Source organism: Sciurus vulgaris (assembly GCF_902686455.1).
Source record: "Sciurus vulgaris genome assembly, chromosome: 14".
NCBI lineage: Eukaryota > Metazoa > Chordata > Mammalia > Rodentia > Sciuridae > Sciurus > Sciurus vulgaris.
Window position 1 is genome coordinate 44,550,077 of NC_136475.1, and position 20,890 is coordinate 44,570,966.

At 37.2% G+C, this 20,890-nt stretch overlaps 1 protein-coding gene across 8 annotated transcripts in view; it reads left to right on the forward strand.

The window, feature by feature from the left end:
* The window catches only part of WDPCP (WD repeat containing planar cell polarity effector), a 390,926-nt gene that overhangs the window by 236,603 nt on the left and 133,433 nt on the right, over nucleotides 1-20,890 (forward strand). The window lies entirely within an intron of this gene.

Sequence of the window (20,890 nt, forward strand, 5' to 3'; positions counted from 1 at the left end):
GTATATTTGGAGTCCTATAAGCCTCTTGTACTTGATTTTCCATTTCATTCTTCAGATTTGGGAAATTTTCTGATATTATTTCATTGAATAGATTGTTCATTTCTTTGATTTGTTTCTCTGGGCCTTCCTCAATCCCAATAATTCTTAAATTTGGCCTTTTCATGATATACCATAATTCTTGTAGATTCTGTTCATGATTTCTTACCATCTTCTCTGTTTGGTCACCTTTGTTTTAAAGATTAAATATTTTGTCTTCAATATCTGAGGTTCTGTGTTCCAGGTGTTCTATCCTATTGGTTATACTTTCTATGGAGTTTTTTATTTGGTTTATTGTTTCCTTCATTTCAAGGATTTCATTAAAAGGATTTTTTAATTCAGTATCTCTAACTCTTTATTGAAATGATCTTTTGCTTCCCGCATTTGCTCTTTTAACTGTTGAGTGGTGTGATCATTCAATGCCTGCATTTGCTCTTTCATCTCATCATTTGCTTCTCTGATCATTTTAATTATGTACTTTCTGAACTCCCTTTCTGACATTTCTTCTGCCATGCTGTCATTGGATTTTATTGATGTAGCATCTAGGTTTTTTTGGGATATTTTCTTCCCTTGTTTTCTCATATTGCTCAGGTATCTACCCCTCTAGTAGTGAAACTCTGAGATAATGCAGATTTCCTCTATTGACTTATAGTTTCCCTGTAGATTTCCAATAATTCCCCTTCTAGCCTTCTGTAGCCTGAAATCTTGGAGGAACTTGATAATGTAGTGATTCACAAGGAAGCTACCCCTCTAGAGGTGGTGGCTTCAGGTGGGGTATATTCCTTCTTAGTGGGCAGAGGCGCCTCCACTTGTTGACTGATGGTCAGCCAAAGTGGGACTAGACTGCAGGCTGGGGCATGGCTGATCTGGGCCTGTGTCTCTGGTTCTGCCACCTTGGTGGGGAATCTCACCCAGCGGGAAAGACTCACCGGGTGGGGAAGTCTCGCTGGACAGCTCTCCTCCGAGAAGTTCCCTTCAGTCCAGGACTATTGCGTGGGCTGGGCAGCCCTCCTCTGCAACATTCCCTGGGGTCTGGAACTACCACCTGGGCTGGGGATCCTGTCCCTGCGAGGGACTCTCTTGCAGAGTGGCCCTCCTCTGCGATGTTCCCTGGGGACCTCTCGCTGGGCGACCTTCTCCAAGAAGTCTTGCCGCCCAGGCCTGGGACCCCCGCTCTGCACCAAAGCCTCTCGCTTGGCAGCCATCCTCTACAAAGCTCCCAGTTGTCAGGGTTCATGGCTCCAGCAGGGGAGTCTCACTGGGCAATTCCACACCACGAACTTCCCTTACTTCCAAGACTACTGCCCTCTCCGGGAGCCTCACCCAGTGAGAGAGAGACTCAACCTGCGGCTCTGAGTTGGTCCCAAGTCTCTCAATACCTCCTCTTCTTGAATCCTGAGTCCTCTCAAAGGGCCTCCAGTCTCCTGTAAGTGTCTCAGGAAGGGAGCCGCCCTTCCAATGATGATGGCCACGCCCTCAGGAATAATTCAAAATGCCTGCACTAGCCTCCAAAGAAGGTGGGGAGCCCCAGCGAGGGTGTGCTAAGTCAGCACAGAGGCAAATGCAGTGTCCCTCAGCAGTAGGGGGCCAGGCAGGCAGGTTCAGCAGTGGTGTCCGACCTTGAAGTTGGGGGTCTGGCAGGCTCCACAATGGCGTCCAACCTTGGTGTATACAATTGCTCTTTGATAGGCATATAAAGTAGAAATTTGTATTCTCTAATGAATATAAATGGAGCTAACACTAATGGACCCTTATGTGACACAGATGTTGAAATGTCAAATAAGAACTTGGGAGCAACTGTTACAAAAATGCTCAAGATTTTAAGGAAAAAGATAAACATAATGATTGAATAGATAGGAATTCTCAGGAAAAAAAAAAAACAGTCACTATATGTAAAGAAAACCAAATGTAATTCTAGAATTTTCTTTCAAATTTGGTAGAGAAATACAAATTTGAAATGAAAAATTTACCAGATGGGCTTATGGACACTGTGTAATAGAAAGTGCCAGTGAATTTGAAGAGAGATCAATAGAAATCATTTTTGAAGAAAAGAAAGAAGATCCTGCAAGAAATAAACAGTCTCAGTGACTTGTGGAATCAAGCCAAATAGTGGAAAATATACGTAATTGAAGCTTAGTAAAAAATATTGGTCAACAGATTGGAGAATCTCAGTGGACTCCAAAAATAAGAAAGCAGCATGGAGGCACGTCAGATCATGGCACAACATAGTCATATTACTGAAAACTGATGCAAAATATTAAAAATACCTAGAAAAGATAAAAATTACACAAAAGGACCAATAATTAATATGAATTATATCTCACTTCAAATCAGAAATGATACCAAAAGATAATGGAACATGTCTGACTTGTGAAACAGATTAAGCTCGTAACAAAATAGTATATCCAGTGAAAATAATTCTTAAATGAAAATAGAATAAGAACACTTTAAATAAATGAAAGGTGAGACAACTCAGCACTAGCAGATCTGCACTAAAAGAAAAGATCAAGGAAGTTTTTTTCTGTTATAACAAAAATGAAACTGGATGAAAACTTGTATCTACAGAAAAAAATGAGTCCTGAAAATGGCAAACATGAAGATGAATAATTGTCTTTTTCTCTTCATTTAAAAAATTTCTTTGAATGATAATTGCCACAATGAAATTTTAAATGTTTGAGATAAATATGTTCATCCTGATTTGAACATCGATACATCCTGTTTCGTGTATAGAAACATCACATGGTGTCCTATAAATGTGTATAGTTTGTATGTGTTAATTTTTAAAGAGACTTTTTAGAGATATACATTTTTAAAAAATTGTTTAAAACAAATAATAGCTACATCGTGGTATTAATAACAGAGACATGAAATCAAAGACAGTAACACCTCAGGAGAGAATAAATGGAATTATATGGTTGTCAGGTTTGAACCTTTTACCTGAAGTGGTACAATACTAATTCTGAATAGACTATGATATGTTAAGATTGCATGTTATAGTGTCCAGAGGATTTTATTAAAACATTTAAATAGACATGTATCTAAAAACGTCAATAGTGGAAATTTATAGAGTTTTAAAATGTTCAAGCTGAAGGAATGCAAGAAAAGAGGACAGATTGAAAGATAGTAATCTTAAGCTTATACATTACAAATCATCACATTAAATTCAAACTGACTAGATACTCCAATTAATAAGTAGACCTTAAATTTTTAAGTCAATTTGAGTGAATAAAAAGATATATTTAGTGTATAAAGGAAACACTGTTATAAAACAAATTGAAAGTACAAATGTGTAAAAAGATACTATCATGCAAAGACTAAGACAAAGTAAACTTCAAATCAACAGAAGTATTGTACTTTTTTTGTATTTGATCATTATGTCTTTTTATAATGTTAAAAGTTTAGCAAGAAGACATAACAAAACTAAATATTTATGTATAAGTTAACTGAGCTACAAATACATGAAGCAAAAGCTGACAAACTGAAAACAAATTAAATGTGTTAATTTATAGAACAAGTGAATATATACAATCTATGAACCAACTGGACCTAACCGACATTTGTTTAAAGCTATATTCAACAACTGCAGAATACACATTCTTTTCAAATGTACATGGGATACTCAACCAAACATAAAGAACACTCAGTACATTCTTTTTTTTTAAATTTTAATTGAAAATCATAAATTTACATAGGGCAATATTGTTTGATTCGTTCTGTTATTTTTCCCTTCCCCCCACCCCTCCCACCCTTCTTTTCCCTCTATACAGTTCTTCCTTCCTTCATTCTTGCCCCCCTCCCTAACCCTAACTCTAACCCTAACACTAACCCCTCCCACCCGCCATTATGTGTCATCATCCACTTATTAGTGATATCATTTGTCCTTTGGTTTTTTGAGATTGGCTTATCTCACTTAGTATGATATCCTCCAATTTCATCCACTTGCCTGCAAATGCCATAATTTCATCATTCTTCATGGCTGAGTAATATTCCATTGTATATATATGCCACAGCTTCTTTATCCATTCATCAACTGAAGGGCATCTAGGTTGGTTCCACAATCTGGCGATGGTGAACTGAGCAGCTATGAACATTGATGTGGCTGCATCTCTGTAGTATGCTGATTTTAAGTCCTTTGGGTATAGGCCAAGGAGTGGGATAGCTGGGTCAAATGCTGGTTCCATTCCAAGCTTTCTGAGGAATCTCCATACTGCTTTCCAGAGTGGCTGCACTAATTTGCAACCCCACCAGCAATGTATGAGTGTACCTTTTTCCCCACATCATCGCCAACACCTATTGTTGCTTATGTTCCTGATAATCGCCATTCTAATTGGGGTGAGATGAAATCCTAGGGTAGTTTTGATTTGCATTTCTCTTATTACTAGAGATGTAGAACATTTTTTCATATATGTTGATTGCTTGTACATCTTATTCTGTGAAGTGTCTGTTCATTTCCTTAGCCCATTTGTTGATTGGATTATTTGTATTATTGGTGTAGAGTTTTTTGAATTCTTTAAGATTCTGGAAATTAGTACTCTATCTGAAGACTCAGTGGCAAAGATATTCTCCCACTCTGTAGGCTCTCTCTTCGCATTGCTGATAGTTTCCTTTGCTGAGAGAAAGCTTTTTAGTTTGAATCTATCCCAGTTATTGATTCTTGCTTTTATTTCTTGTGCTATGGGAGTCCTGTTAAGGAGGTCTGATCCTAAGGCAACAAGTTGAAGGTTTGGACCTACTTTTTCTTCTATAAGATGCAGGGTCTCTGGTCTGATTCCGAGGTCCTTGATCCATTTTGAGTTGAGTTTTCTGCAGGGTGAGAGATAGGGATTTAGTTTCATTCTGTTGCATATGGATTTCCAGTTTTCCCAGCACCATTTGTTAAAGAGGCTATCTTTTCTCCATTGCATATTTTTGGCCCCTTTGTCTAGTATGAGAAAATTGTATTTATTTGGGTTTGTGTCTGTGTCCTCTATTCTGTACCATTGATCTACCTTTCTATTTTGTTACCAATACCATGCCGTTTTTGTTAGTATTGCTTTGTAATAGAGTTGAAGATCTGGTATTGCTATACCCCCTGCTTCGCTCTTTCTCCTGAGGATTGCTTTAGCTATTCTGGGTTTCTTATTCTTCCAGATGAATTTCATAATTGCTTGCTCTATTTCTGTAAGGTACTTCATTGGGATTTTAATTGGAATTGCATTGAATCTATATAGCACTTTAGGTAGTATGGCCATTTTGACAATATTAATTCTGCCTATCCATGAACATGGGAGATCTTTCCATCTTCTAAGGTTTTCTTTAATTTCTTTCTTTAGTGTTCTGTAGTTCTCATTGTAGAGATCTTTCATCTCTTTTGTGAGATAGATTCCCAAGTATTTTATTTTCTTTGATGCTACTGTGAATGTGGGGTAGTTTTCCTAATTTCTCTTTCTGAAGATTCATCACTTATGTATAAAAACGCATTGGATTTATGAGCATTGATCTTGTAACCTGCTACTTTACTGAATTCACTTATGAGTTCTAAGAGATTTCTGGTGGAATTTTCAGGTTCCTCTAAATATATAATCATGTCATCAGCGAACAGGGATAGTTTGAGTTCCTCTTTTCCAATTCGTATCCCTTTAATTTCTTTGGTTTGTCTAATTGCTCTGGCTAGAGTCTCAAGAACAATGTTGAATAGAAGTGGTGAAAGAGGGCATCCCTGCCTTGTTCCAGTTTTTAGGGGGAATGCTTTCAGTTTTTCACCATTTAGAATGATATTGGCCATGGGCTTAGCGTAGATGGCCTTCACAATGTTAAGGAATGATCCCACTACCCCAATTTTTTCTAGTGTTTTGAGCATGAAGTGATGCTGTATTTTATCGAATGCTTTTTCTGTATCTATTGAAATAATCATGTGATTCTTAACTTTTAGTCTGTTGATACGGTGAATGACATTTGTTGATTTCTGGATGTTGAACCAACCTTGCATTCCTGGGATAAAACCCACTTGATCGTGGTGCACTATCTTTTTAATCTATTTTTGTATGCGATTTGCTAAAATTTTGTTGAGAATTTTTGCGTCGATGTTCATTAAGGATATTGGTCTGAAATTTTCCTTCCTCGATGTGTCTCTGTCTGGTTTAGGTATCAGGATGATATTGGCTTCATAGAATGAGTTTGGGAGGGTTCCCTCCTCTTCTATTTTATGGAATACTTTGAGAAGTATTGGAATGAGCTCTTCTTTATAGGTTTTGTAGAACTCGGCTGAGAACCCATCTGGTCCTGGACTTTTCTTTGTTGGTAGGCTTTTGATGACCTCTTCTATTTCATGGCTTGAAATTGATTTATTTAAGTTGTGTATGTCGTCCTCGTTCAGTTTAGGAAATGCAAATGTCTCTAGAAAGTTGTTGATGTCTTCGAGGTTTTCTGTTTTGTTGGAGTATAGATTTTCAAAATAGCTTCTAATTATGTTTTGTATTTCACTCGTGTCTGTTGTGATATTTCCTTGTTCATTCTGAATTTTAGTAATTTGAGTTTTCTCCCTCTTTCTCTTTGTTAGTGTGGCTAAGGGTTTATCAATTTTGTTTATTTTTTCAAAGAACCAACTATTCATTTTGTTAATTTTTCTGATTGTTTCTTTTGTTTCAATTTCATTGATTTCGGCTCTGATTTTAACTATTTCCTATCTTCTACTACTTTTGGTGTTGGTCTGCTCTTCTTTTCTAGGGCTTTGAGCTGTAATGTTAAGTCGTTTATTTGTTGATTTCTACTTCTTTTGTTAAATGCACCCCATGAAATAAATCTTCCTCTAAGTACTGCTTTCATAGTGTCCCAGAGATTTTGATATGATGTGTCTTTGTTCTCGTTTACTTCTAAGAATTTTTTTATTTCCCTCCTGATGTCTTCTGTTATCCATTCATCATATAATAGTGTATTATTTAATCTCTAGGTATTGGAGAAGTTTCTGTTTTTTATTCTGTCATTTATTTCTAATTTCAATCCGTTATGATCTGATAGAGTACAAAGTAGTATCTCTATCTTCTTGTATTGGCTAACAGTAGCTTTGTGGCATAAGACATGATCAATTTAGAGAAGGATCCATGTGCTGCTGAGAAGAAAGTATATTCGTTCTTTGTTGGATGGTATATTCTATATAAGTCGGTTAAGTCTAAATTGTTGATTGTGTTATTGAGATCTATGGTTTCTTTATTCAATTTTCGTTTGGACGATCTATCCAGTGGTGAGAGCGGTGTGTTAAAATCGCCTAGTATTATTGTGTTGTGGTCTATTTGATATCTGGAATTGAGAAGGATTTGTTTCACGTACATGGATGAGCCAATGTTCGGGGCATAGATATTTATGATTGTTATGTCTTGCTGATTTATGCTTCCCTTAAGCAGTATGTAATGTCCTTCTTTATCCCTTCTGACTAGTTTTGTCTTGAAGTCCACATTATCTGAAATGAGGATGGATACTCCATCTTTTTTGCTGTGTCCGTGTGCATGGTATGTTTTTTCCAATCCTTTCACCTTTAGTCTATGGGTATCTCTTTCTATAAGATGAGTCTCTTGCAGGCAGCAAATTGTTGGCTTTTTCTTTTTAATCCAATCTGCCAGTCTATGTCTTTTGATTGATGAGTTCAGGCCATTAACATTCAGGGTTATTATTGTGATATGATTTGTATTCCCAGTCATTGTACTCATTTTTGTTGTTTGACATGATTTGTTTTCCCCTTTATTTGGCTATTCCTTTAGGCTAGTTCCTCTCATTGCTGATTTACATCGTTGTTTATCTTGGAAGGATCTTATTTCATCGTCAGATCTGAAAGTAAGTTTTGCTGGGTATAAGATTCTTGGTTGGCATACATTTTCTTTCAGGGCTTGGTAAATGTTGTTCCACGTCCTTCTAGCTTTTAGTGTCTGGATTGAAAAATCTGCTGATATTTTTATTGGTTTCCCCCTGAATGTAATTTGATTCTTTTCTCTCGCAGCCTTTAAAATTCTGTCTTCATTATGTATGTTAGGTATTTTCATAATAATGTGCCTTGGTGTGAGTCTGTTGTAATTTTGTATCCTTGGAGTCCTATAAGCCTCTTGTACTTGGTTTTCCATTTCATTCTTCAGATTTGGGAAATTTTCTGATATTATTTCATTGAATATTTTGTTCATTCCTTTGGTTTCTTTCTCTAAGCCTTCCTCAATCCCAATAATTCTTAAATTTGGCCTTTTCATAATATCCCATAATTCTTGTAGATTCTGTTATGATTTCTTACCATCTTCTCTGTTTGGTCACCTTTGTTTTAAAGATTAAATATTTTGTCTTCAATATCTGAGGTTCTGTCTTCCAGTTGTTCTATCCTATTGGTTATGCTTTCTATGGAGTTTTTAACTTGGTTTATTGTTTCCTTCATTTCAAGGATTTCTGTTTGGTTTTTCTTCGATATCTCTAACTCTTTATTGAAATGATCTCTTCCCGTATTTGCTCCTTTAACTGTTGATTGGTGCAATCATTTAATGCCTGCATTTGCTCTTTCATCTCCTCGTTTGCTTCCCTGATTGTTTTAATTATGTACATTCTGAACTCCCTTTCTGACATTTCTTCTGCTGTGCTGTTATTGGGTTTTATTGATATAGTATCTAGGTTTGTTTGGGACATTTTCTTCCCTTGTTTTCTCATATTGGTCAGATGTCAGTGGGACTTTGTGATATTGCAGAATTCTTCTATTGGCTTATATTGTCCCTGTAGCTTTCCAGTGTCTCACCTTCCTGCCTTCAGTAGCCTGAAGTCTTGGAGTAACTTGATAATGCGGTGCTTTCAAGGAAAGCTGCCCCTACCCTGCTACTGGTTCCAGGACTTGGAGCTGGCTCTGTGTGGAAAGGCTTTCACGGGGGGCCTGCTCTGAGAAGCTAGCCTGGAAAGGCGCTTCCCGCTGGAGGGGGCCGGGCTGCGGGTTGCTTGGGGAAGTCTCTGGCTGCCCTGTCCTGGTCTCTGAAGCAACCTGCGGGCAGGAACTCGCCGCCCTGGTTCAGGGACTTGAAGCTTGGTTCTGTGTAGAAGGGCTCTCACTGGGGGGCCTGCTCTGAGATGCTGAAGTATCTGGCCCTGTGGGAGGAGCCCACCGCCGAAGTGCGCAGAGCTGCCTGGGGAAGACTCTAGCTGCCCTGCCCTACTCTAATATAATAAGCCACCCGAATCTGGGCCTGCCACCCGGGCAGTGCTTCACCAGGTGGGGGAGACTCACCCCGTGGCTCTGTTTTAGTCCGAGTCTCTCAATGCCTCCCCATCTTGAGTCCTTGGTTCTAGAGCAACTGGAGATGCAGTCACCCTCTAGTCCGCCATCTTGGATCGCCCTGTGAAAAAGCCTGCGTTGGGGGTAGGGGGGGCGGGGGCAGGTCCGCCTGGAGAGGTCTCTGGCTGCCCAGCCCTGGTCCCAGAAGCTGCTTGCGGGTTGGAGGTCTCTGCTGGCTTGGGGACTTGTGGCTGGCTCTGTGTCAAAAGACTCTCACTGGGCGGTCTGCCCCGAGAAGCTAGCCTAGAAAGGCGCTTCCCACTGGAGGGGGCTGGGCTGCTTGGGGAAGTCCCTGGCGCCCTGTGCTGGTCTCTGAAGCAACCTGTGGGGCGGGGCGGAGCTGGCAGCGGGGCGGGCCAGTGCTGGCCACGCTGCTTCTGTGCAGAAAGGATCTCACTGGGGGGCCTGCTCCAGGAGGCTGGAGAATCTGGCCCCCGTGGTTCTATTTTAGTCCGAGTCTCTCAATGCCTCCCCTTCTTGAATCCTGGGTTCTGGAGCGACTGGAGATGCAGTCACCCTCTAGTTCACCATCTTGGATCGCCCCCTCAGTACATTCTAACACATTAAAACATGATGCTAAAGGAATTTTAAGTTACATTCAGAGACCTATAAAGTTCACATATATTTGTAGATTCTCTAAAATTCTCTACATATTCTTTTAAAAATCTCATGAGTTAAACAAGAAATCACAAAAAAAATAGGAAATGTTTTTAATGAATTTTAGTGGGAACGCAGTATGTCAAAATGCATGTGTCCATACTGATACAAGTAAGTAAATAAAACCAACTAATAAATGTAGAAATAATGATACAATTGGAAAATCACAATATGACGAAAATCATAATTGAATAAGCAAGAATCATTAATGGATGCAATGACTGTGAGAAAATGTTTCATAAGAAACAAGGTCTTTACATAGTCTCAAAATATTTCTCCATAAGATGTATATTTACAAACAGTGGAGAAGGCTGACAGATACTGTGTTAATCAGATAGTCACAATGACTATCCTCTATAATGGAACAAATCAAAATAATTTGTTACTTATATATTGCATCAAGAATACAATAAGACCATCCTGTGACATTCCTGTCAAAAAATGTATAATCAAATCTAACCATAAGGAACATCACTTAAGCCCAAATTGAGGAATATTGGAATAACTAGCCTATATTCTTAAGGTGGGAGAAGGGAAGGGAAAGGAGAGATACTGGGGTCTGAATTAGAATAAGATATTTTCCATGCTTGTAAAATTATATCAGAATAGATTCTACTATCATGAATAACTAAAAAGAACAAATAATTTTTTTAAAAATGTCAAATTCATGTAAGACAAAAGACTAAAGTATTATAGAGTAAAGGAGACTAAAGAAATATAACAACTAAAAGTGTCAAGAAATGAATCTTTGTGATTTGAAGAATAATTATTGGGACAATCAAAACTAATGTTTTATAAATAGGAGTAATGTGTTTTCAATTGCACTTTTGTAGGTTATAAACACAACTATTTTCAAAGGTACGTTGGCAATTTACTCTCAAGGGATTCAGAAGAACAAAGACCTTTGTACTCTGCTTGAACTTTTAACTTTAGAATTGTTTTAAAAATACAAATTTCTACTTAACTGTCACAGTTCTAGACTCTTTACTGTCTGTACTTCCTCTAGGTAGGAGCAGTGTGGTTTGGAAGTCTATTGCTTTGGTCATAGAAATTTTGCTTTTGATTGTCTAGGAAATTATTCTGTTTTTGAAAATTCAGGTAAACTTCTCCAACTAATTATTACTGTGGCATAAAAACTACTCATGTTGTTTTACCCATTGTGACATAAAAACCACCCAAGATTGCTTCCCTGGGCCATGTTGAATGGCATGAGGATGAGTATGCTTCTGAATGTTCTCATGCTGGCATCCATTACTACCTTGGCCATTGGCACAGGGCCAGTTGGAATGTCAACCATGCCATCTGATAATGCTATAAAAAGACCTATAGCTGCTGCTCTCCAGCCATCTGTGCCTTCCCTTGGCATGATACTGTTGGGTAGTTTGTCTTTTATTGGCATGGTTTTTGTGGGGTGGCTTACATCTGCTACTCCTAGGCACTTGCTTGGTGATCAAGTTGACATAGAACTGCTTCCTTGGCACTGTTTTTATATAAAGGAGTTTTATACCTGCTAATGTCTAAAATAAGACTTACCATTTTATTACATACATTATAATTGCAATTTAAAACATAATGAACATGCATTTTGGACTCTGCAGACTCAAATCTAGCTTGGACTATCAAGTTTAACTTCCTCCAATTTGATGTCTCCACTCAGAAGAATTAACTAATAAATGAAATGTACCTCTTTTGTTTTAGTAAGTTGAGCATTCATAGAAATCTTTCCTACCTGCATCAAATCTCCAGAAATGATGGAAGACACAGGGGCATATTTGTGCTTTTTAAAAAGTTTGTAACTGAAATTCAAAATAAGAATGCCTGATAGACCAGAGTTTGCAAGACTCCATTGAAAACTGTAAAACAGAAAGAGATTGAAGAAAGAAGGCAGATTTCATAACATCAAGAGGAGAAGACTGCTACCAAAGTTGATTGAATAGCAAAAGTTCTCCATGCCCTGAAGAAGAGAATACTAGAAAAGGGAAAGTGTATCTGGGCAAGCAAGGATGAGTAGTTCATGTGCTAACAGGAACAACAGGGTAGAATGAGTGTGAAAAGTAAAAAAAAGAAAAATAGGTACTGGTTAAACCCTAGGTGTTTTTAGAAAAAAGTTGATATGAGTATGTTAAGAATTTAAGCCTAATAAAAATGGATGGTATTATGGACTGAATTGTGTCCTTATTTCCCACCAAATTCACATTTTGAACTTCTAACCCCCATGTGACCATAATATGGTTATAGAACCTCCAAAGAAGCAAATGAGACCATTAGAGTGGAATTTCCATCCAACATGCTTGATTGTCTTTACAAGTAGAAGAGACACCAGGGATATATGTGCACAGAAGAAACGCCATCTGAGGACATAGCAAGAAGGTAACCATCTGTCAGCCAAGGAAAGGCCCGAGAACCATACCTGCTGATAGCTTGATGTTGGACTTCCAACTGCCAGAACTGGGAGAAAATAATTTTCTATTGAGCTACTCTGTGGTATTTTGTTATGGCAGTCTTAACAGACTAATATAAAAGGTTTAACTTAGAAACATTAAATATGAAAAGTACAACAAAGTTTTTAATAAGCAAATGTGAAATAATCAAAGGAGATAATTATGGTAAATAGAAAATAAGCTGGTGGGGAAGTTTAAACATCAGTAGTTACAATGACAAGAGGGGCAAAAGAGCAAAAAGGGCACTAGGATGTTCCCTTCAAACTCTTATAGGAGAGCACTAATCTAATTATGAGGACAGAGTCTTCATGCCATAAGTCACTTCTCCAAAGACACCACCTAATAACATGATCACCTTGAGGTAAGTTCCAACCTATCAATTTTGAAGGGATACATATGTTCAAACCATAGCATATAAACAGACAAATCCTGCCAAGTATCAGAGAAAATATATAAAGACAAAAAGATGAAAAGGAAAAAGAGGACTTTTAAAATATTTCTACAACTACTTTGATGCTTCCCTTTTTTAAAGGTGATGACTCTTTCTCATTATCTTGGATATAGACTGGCTTTTAGTAACTTGTTTCTGATTAATAGAATATGGTGGAATTCTGGTGTGTGATGTCTGAAAACAGGTAACAAAAGGCAGGATGACTGCTTCTTTGCCCTCTTTTGTCTTGGATCACTTGCTCTGGGTGAGGTTAGCTGCCACACTGAAAGAACTCTGGAAAGATGTGATGTATCCTTTGAACAACCAGGAAGGAACTGAGGTGTCCAGCCAAAATCCATGTGAATGAGCCAGCTACAAACAGATTGTTCACACCAAACTTTCATGACTGCAGCTCGGGCAAATGTCTTGACTTATAACTTCTCAATTTTTTGTTTTTATTTTTTATTCTTTTTAGTTATATGGCAGCAGGAGGTATTTTGACACACTATACATATGTGGAGTATAACTTCCCATTCTTGTGGTTATGTATGATGTGGAGTTACACTGGTCATGCATTCATAAATGAACATATGAAAGTTGTATCAGATTTCATTCCACTGTTTTTCCTATTCCTATCACCCTCCCTTTCCTTCATTTCCCTTTGTCTAATCCAGTGAACTTCTATTCCCCCTTTCTTATTGTGTGTTAGCATCTGAATATCAGAGAGAACATTTGGCCTTTGGTTTGGGGTATTGGCTTATTTCACTTAGCATGATAGTCTCTAGTTCCATTCATTGACTGGCAAATGCCATAATGTCATTCTTCTTTATGACTGAGTAATGTTCCATTATGTACATATACCACATTTTCTTTATCCATTATTCTGTTGAAGGGCACTTAGGTTGGGTCGATAGCTTAGCTATTGTGAATTGAGCTGCTGTAAACATTGATGTGGCTGAATCACTTATAGTATGCTGATTTTAAGCCCTTTGGATATATGCTGAGAAGTGGGATAACTGGATCAAATGGCGATTCCATTCCAGGTTTTCCATACTGCTTTTCATAGTGGTTGCACCAATTTGTAGTACCATCAGCATTGTATAATTGTACCTTTTTCCCCCACATCCTTGCTGACATTTATTGTTACTTCTATTCTTGATAATTGTCATTCTGACTGGAGAGAGATGAAATCTGAGTGTAGTTTTAATTTGAATTTCTCTAATTGTGAGAGATGTTGAACATTTTTTTCATATACTGACCAATCATATTTGTTTCTTCTGTGAATTGCCTATTCATTTCCATTGCCCATTTTTTGGAAACCGAGTTACTTGTTTTTATGGTGTTAAGTTTTTTGAGTTCTTTGTATATCCTGGAGATTAACATTGTATCTGAGGTGTAGGTGGCAAAGATCTTCTCCCATTCTGTTGGCTCTCGCTCTCTCTTCACATTCTTGATTGTTTCCTTTGCTGCGAAGAAGGTTTTTTTGATACTATCCCATTTATTCATTCTTGGTTTTACTTCTTATGCTTTAGGAGTCTTGTTAAGGAAGTCAGTTCCTAAACCAACATGATGGAAGTTTGGAACTCCTTTTTCTCCTAGTAGATACAGAGTTTACTGCCTAGGTCCTTGATCCACTTTGAGTTGAGTTTTGTGCAGGGTGAGAGAGAGAGATTTAATTTCATTTTGCTGTGTTGTGTTCAACAACAGCACCAGTTGTTGAAGAGGCTATCTTTTCTCCAATGAATGTTTTTGGTGCCTTTGTCTGGTATGAGATAATTCTATTTGTGTAAGTTTTTCTCTGTGTCTTCTATTTTGTACCATTGGTCTTCATGTCTGTTTTGGTGCCAATACCATGCCATTTTTGTTACAGCTCTGTATTACAATTTAAGGTCTGGTTTTGTGATGCCTCCTGTGTCACTTTTCTTGCTAAGCATTGCTTTGGCTATTCTTTGGCTATTCTGGGACTCTTATTTTTCCAAATGAGTTTCATAATTGCTTTACCTATTTTTATGAAGAACTTCATGGGAATTTTAATAGGAATTGCATTAAATCTGTATATTGCTTTTGGTAGTGTGACCATTTTGACAATATTAATTCTGCCTCTCCAAGAACATGGGAAATCTTTCCATCTTTTAAGACCTTTTTCAATTTCTTTCTTTAGCATTCTGTAGTTTTCATTGCAGAGGTCTTTCACCTGTGTTAGAGTGATACTCAATAGAGTGATTCCCAAGTATTTTTTGTTTTTGATGCTATTGTGAATGGGGTAGTTTTCCTAATTTTTCTTTCAAAGGATTCATCACTTATGAGTAGAAATGCATTAGATTTATGAGTGTTGATTATATATCCTGATACTCTACTGAATTCACTTATTAGTTCTGGAAGTTTCTGGTGGAATTTTTTGGATCCTGTAAATATAGAATCGTGTCGTCAGCAAATAGTGATAGTTTGAATTCTTTTCCTATTTTTATCCCTTTAATTTCTTTGGTCTAATTGCTCTGGCTAGTTTCAAGGACAATGTTGGATAGAAGTGGTAAAGAGGGAAACCTGTCTTGTTCCAGTTTTCAGAGGTAATGCTTTCAATTTTTCTCCATTTAAAATGTTGGCCTTGGGCTTAGCATAAATAACTTTATAATGTTGAGGTATATTCCTACTATCCCTGTTTTTTTTTTAGTGTTTTGAGCATGAAGGGGGGCTGTATTTTATCAAATGCTTTTTCTGTATCTATTGAAATAATCATGAAATTCTTAACCTTAAGTCTGTTTATGTGGTGAATTACATTTGTTGATGTGGACGTTGAACCAACCTTGCATCCCTGGGATGAAACCCACTTGATTGTGGTACACTATCCTTTTAATATGTTTTTGGATGTGATTTGCCAGAATTTTATTAAAGATTTTTGCATCTATGTTCATCAGGGATATTGGTCTGAAGTTTTCTTTCTTTGATGTGTCTTTGTCTGATTTTGGTATCAGGGTGATTCTAGCTTCATAGAATGAGTTTGAAGGTTTCCCTCTTTTATTTCATGGAATACTTTGAGGAGTATTGGAATTAGTGCCAAAAACAAACAATGGAGAAAAGATAGCCTCTTCAACAAATGATGCTGGGAAAACTAGAAATCCATATTCAGCAAAATGAAGTTAAACCTCTCTCTCTCACCCTGCACAAAACTCAACCCAAAATGGATCAAGGACCTAGGAATTAGACCAGAGACCCTGCACCAAATAGAAGAAAAAGTAGGCCCAGATCTTCATCATGTTAGCTTAGGACCAGACTTCCTTAACAAGACTTGGAAAGCAGGAATCAATAAGTGGAGTGGATTCAAACTAAAAAGCTTTTTCTCAGTAAAGCAAACCATCAACAATGTGAAGGGAGAGCCTACAGAGTGGGAGAAAATCTTTATCACTTGCACTTCAGATAGAGCACTAATCACCAGAATTTATAAAGAACTCAAAAAACTTTATACCAAAAATACAAAGAACCAAATCAATAAATGGGCTAAGGAACTGAGCATACACTTCACAGAAGAAGATACACAAGTAATCAACAGATATATGAAAAATGTTCAACATCTCTAGTAGTAAGAGAAATGCAAATCAAAACTACCCTAAGATTTCATCTCACCCCAATTGGAATGGAGATTATCTAGCTATTGTCAGTTGAGCTGCTATAAACATTGATGTGGCTGCATCACTGTAGTATGCTGATTTTTTTTTTTTTTTTTTTTTTTTAAAGAAAAAGCTAATTTATTATTATTTTTTCTTGTAATACCTGTCAGAGAGAGAGGGGATGGCAGTTGCTTTTGTCGGCATCCTCAAAGGGCATATTATATTAGTAATTTCTCAGTTTATGTTATTTGTGTTTTATGACTGTAGTTAGATGCTAAGGTATATGTAGCTGGTGCTACTAGCATCTGTGTAACAGTTGGTGGATGAGGTTTGTTTAGACATTTTGTCATCTTTTTTTTTTTTTTTTTTTTTTTTTTTTTTTTTTTGACACTATTTTTTTTTTTTTATTGTAAACAAATGGGATACATGTTGTTTCTCTGTTTGTACATGGCGTAAAGGCATACCATTTGTGTAATCATAAATTTACATAGAGCAATGTTGTTTGATTCATTCTGTTATTTTTTTCCCTTCCCCCCACCCCTCCCACCCCTCTTTACCCTCTATACAGTAGTTCCTTCCTCTATACTTGCCCCCCTCCCTAACCCTAACTCTAACCCTTCCCTCCCCCCCATTATGTGTCAACCTCCACTTATTAGCGATATCATTCGTCCTTTGGCTTTTTGAGATTGGCTTATCTCACTTAGCATGATATTCTCCAATTTCATCCATTTGCCTGCAAATGTCATAATTTTATCATTCTTTATGGCTGAGTAATATTCCATAGTATATATATACCACAGTTTCTTTATCCACTCATCAATTGAAGGGCATCTAGGTTGGTTCCACAGTCTGGCTATTGTGAATTGAGCAGCTATGAACATTGATGTGGCTGTATTTCTGTAGTATGCAGATTTTAAGTCCTTTGGGTATAGGCCAAGGAGTGGGATAGCTGGGTCAAATGGTGGTTCCATTCCAAGTTTTCTAAGGAATCTCCACACTGCTTTCCATAGCGGCTGCACTAATTTGCAGCCCCACCAGCAGTGTATGAGTGTACCTTTCTCCCCACATCCTCGCCAACACCTGTTGTTGCTCGTATTCTTGATAATCGCCATTCTAATTGGGGTGAGATGGAACCTTAGGGTGGTTTTGATTTGCATTTCTCTTATTACTAGAGATGTTGAACATTTTTCCATATGTTTGTTGATTGCTTGTAGATCTTCTTCTGTGAAGTGTCTATTCATTTCCTTAGCCCATTTGTTGACTGGACTGTTTGAATTCTTGGAGTAGAGTTTTTTGAGTTCTTTATAGATTCTGGAGATTAGTGCTCTATCTGAAGTATGATTGGCAAAGATATTCTCCCACTCTGTAGGCTCTTTCTTCGCATTGCTGATAGTTTCCTTTGCTGAGAGAAAGCTTTTTAGTTTGAATCTATCCCAGTGGTTGATTCTAGCTTTTATTTCTTGTGCTATGGGAGTCCTGTTAAGGAAGTCTGGTCCTAGACCAACAAGGTGAAGATTTGGACCTACTTTTTCTTCTATAATCTGCAGGGTCTCTGGTCTGATTCCGAGGTCCTTAATCCATTTTGAGTTTAGTTTCGTGCATGGTGAGAGATATGGGTTTAGTTTCATTCTGTTGCATATGGATTTCCAATTCTCCCAGCACCATTTGTTGAAGAGGCTATCTTTTCTCCATTGCATATTTTTGGCCCCTTTGTCTAGTATGAGAAAATTGTATTTATTTGGGTTTGTGTCCGTGTCCTCTATTCTGTACCATTGATCTACCTTTCTATTTTGGTACCAATACCATGCCGTTTTTGTTACTATTGCTTTGTAGTAGAGTTGAAGATCTGGTATTGCAATACCCCCTGTTTCACTCTTCCTGCTAAGGATTGCTTTAGCTATTCTGGGTTTCTTATTCTTCCAGATGAATTTCATAATTGCCTGCTCTATTTCTGTAAGGTACGTCATTGGGATTTTAATTGGAATTGCATTGAATTTGTATAGCACTTTAGGTAGTATGGCCATTTTGACAATATTAATTCTTCCTATCCAAGAACATGGAAGATCTTTCCATCTTCTAAGGTGTTCTTTAATTTCTTTCTTTAGTGTTGTATAGTTCTCATTGTAGAGGTCTTTCACCTCTTTTGTGAGATTGATTCCCAAGTATTTTATTTTTTTCGAGGCTATTGTGAATGGGGTAGTTTTCCTAATTTCTCTTTCTGAAGATTCATCACTTATGTATAAAAATGCGTTGGATTTATGGGCATTGATCTTGTAACCTGCTACTTTACTGAAATCACTTATGAGTTCTAAGAGTTTTCTGGTGGAATTTCCAGGTTCCTCTAAATATATAATCATGTCATCAGCGAACAGGGATAGTTTGAGTTCTTCTTTTCCAATTCGTATCCCTTTAATTTCTTTGGTTTGTCTAATTGCTCTGGCCAGAGTCTCAAGAACGATGTTGAATAGAAGTGGTGAAAGAGGGCATCCCTGCCTTGTTCCAGTTTTTAGGGGGAATGCTTTCAGCTTTTCACCATTTAGAATGATATTAGCCATGGGCTTAGCATAAATGGCCTTTACAATATTAAGGAATGTTCCCACTATCCCTATTTGTTCTAGTGTTTTGAGCATGAAGGGGTGCTGTATTTTATCAAATGCTTTTTCTGCGTCTATTGAAATAATCATGTGATTCTTGACTTTAAGTCTATTAATATGGTGAATTACGTTTATTGATTTCCTGATGTTGAACCAACCTTGCATCCCTGGGATGAAACCCACTTGATCGTGGTGCACTATCTTTTTAATATGTTTTTGTATGCGATTTGCTAAAATTTTGTTGAGAATTTTTGCGTCGATGTTCATTAAGGATATTGGTCTGAAATTTTCTTTCCTTGATGAGTCTCTGTCTGGTTTAGGTATCAGTGTGATATTGGCTTCATAGAATGAGTTTGGGAGGGTTCCCTCCTCTTCTATTTTATGGAATACTTTGAGAAGTATTGGAATGAGCTCTTCCTTAAAGGTTTTGTAGAACTCGGCTGAGAACCCATCTGGTCCCGGACTTTTCTTTGTTGGTAGGCTTTTGATGACTTCTTCTATTTCAGTACTTGAAATTGGTCTATTTAAATTGTTTATGTCCTCCTCATTCAGTTTAGGCAATTCATATGTCTCTAGAAACCTGTTGATGTCTTCGAAATTTTCTATTTTGTTGGAGTATAGATTTTCAAAATAGCTTCTAATTATGTTTTGTATTTCCATCCTGTCTGTAGTGATATTTCCTTGTTCATTCCGAATTTTAGTGATTTGGGTTTTCTCTCGTCTTCTCTTTGTTAGTGTGGCTAAAGGTTTATCAATTTTGTTTATTTTTTCGAAGAACCAACTATTTATTTTGTCAATTTTTTGTATTGTTTCTTTTGTTTCAATTTCATTGATTTCAGCTCTGAGTTTAACAATTTCCTGTCTTCTACTACTTTTGGTGCTGTTCTGTTCTTCTTTTTCTAAGGCTTTGAGCTGTAGTGTTAGGTTGTTTATTTGTTGAGTTTTACTTCTTTTATTAAATGCGCTCCATGAAATAAATTTCCCTCTAAGTACTGCTTTCATAGTGTCCCAGAGATTTTGATATGATGTTTCTTTGTTCTCATTTACCTCTAAGAATTTTTTAATTTCCTTCTTAATATCTTCTGTTATCCATTCATCATATAATAGCATATTGTTTAACCTCCAGATGTTGGAATAGTTTCTGTGTTTTACTCTTTCATTTATTTCTAACTTCAATCCATTATGATCTGATAGAATACATGCTAGTGTCTCTATCTTCTTGTATTTGCTAACATTAGCTTTGTGGCATAATATATGGTCTATTTTAGAGAAGGATCCATGTGCTGCTGAGAAGAAAGTGTATTCACTCTTGGTTGGATGGAATATTCTATAAATGTCCGTTAAGTCTAAATTATTGATTGTGTTGTTGAGATCTATGGTTTCTTTGCTCAATTTTTGTCTGGAAGATCTGTCCAGTGGTGAGAGCGGCGTGTTAAAATCACCTAGTATTATTGTGTTGTGGTCTATTTGGTTTCTGAAATTGAGAAGGATTTGTTTGACATACATAGATGAGCCACTGTTTGGGGCATAGATGTTTATGATTGTTATATCTTGCTGATTTATGCTTCCCTTAAGCAGTATGAAATAACCTTCTTTATCCCTTCTGACTAACTTTGGCTTGAAGTCCACATTATCGGAAATGAGGATGGATACTCCAGCTTTTTTGCTGAGTCCATGTGCATGGTATGTTTTTCCCCATCCTTTCACCTTTAATCTATGGGTATCTTTTTCTATGAGGTGAGTCTCTTGCAGGCAACATATTGTTGGATCTTTCTTTTTAATCCAGTCTGCCAGTCTATGTCTTTTGATTGATGAATTCAGGCCATTAACGTTCAGGGTTATTATAGAGAAATGATTTG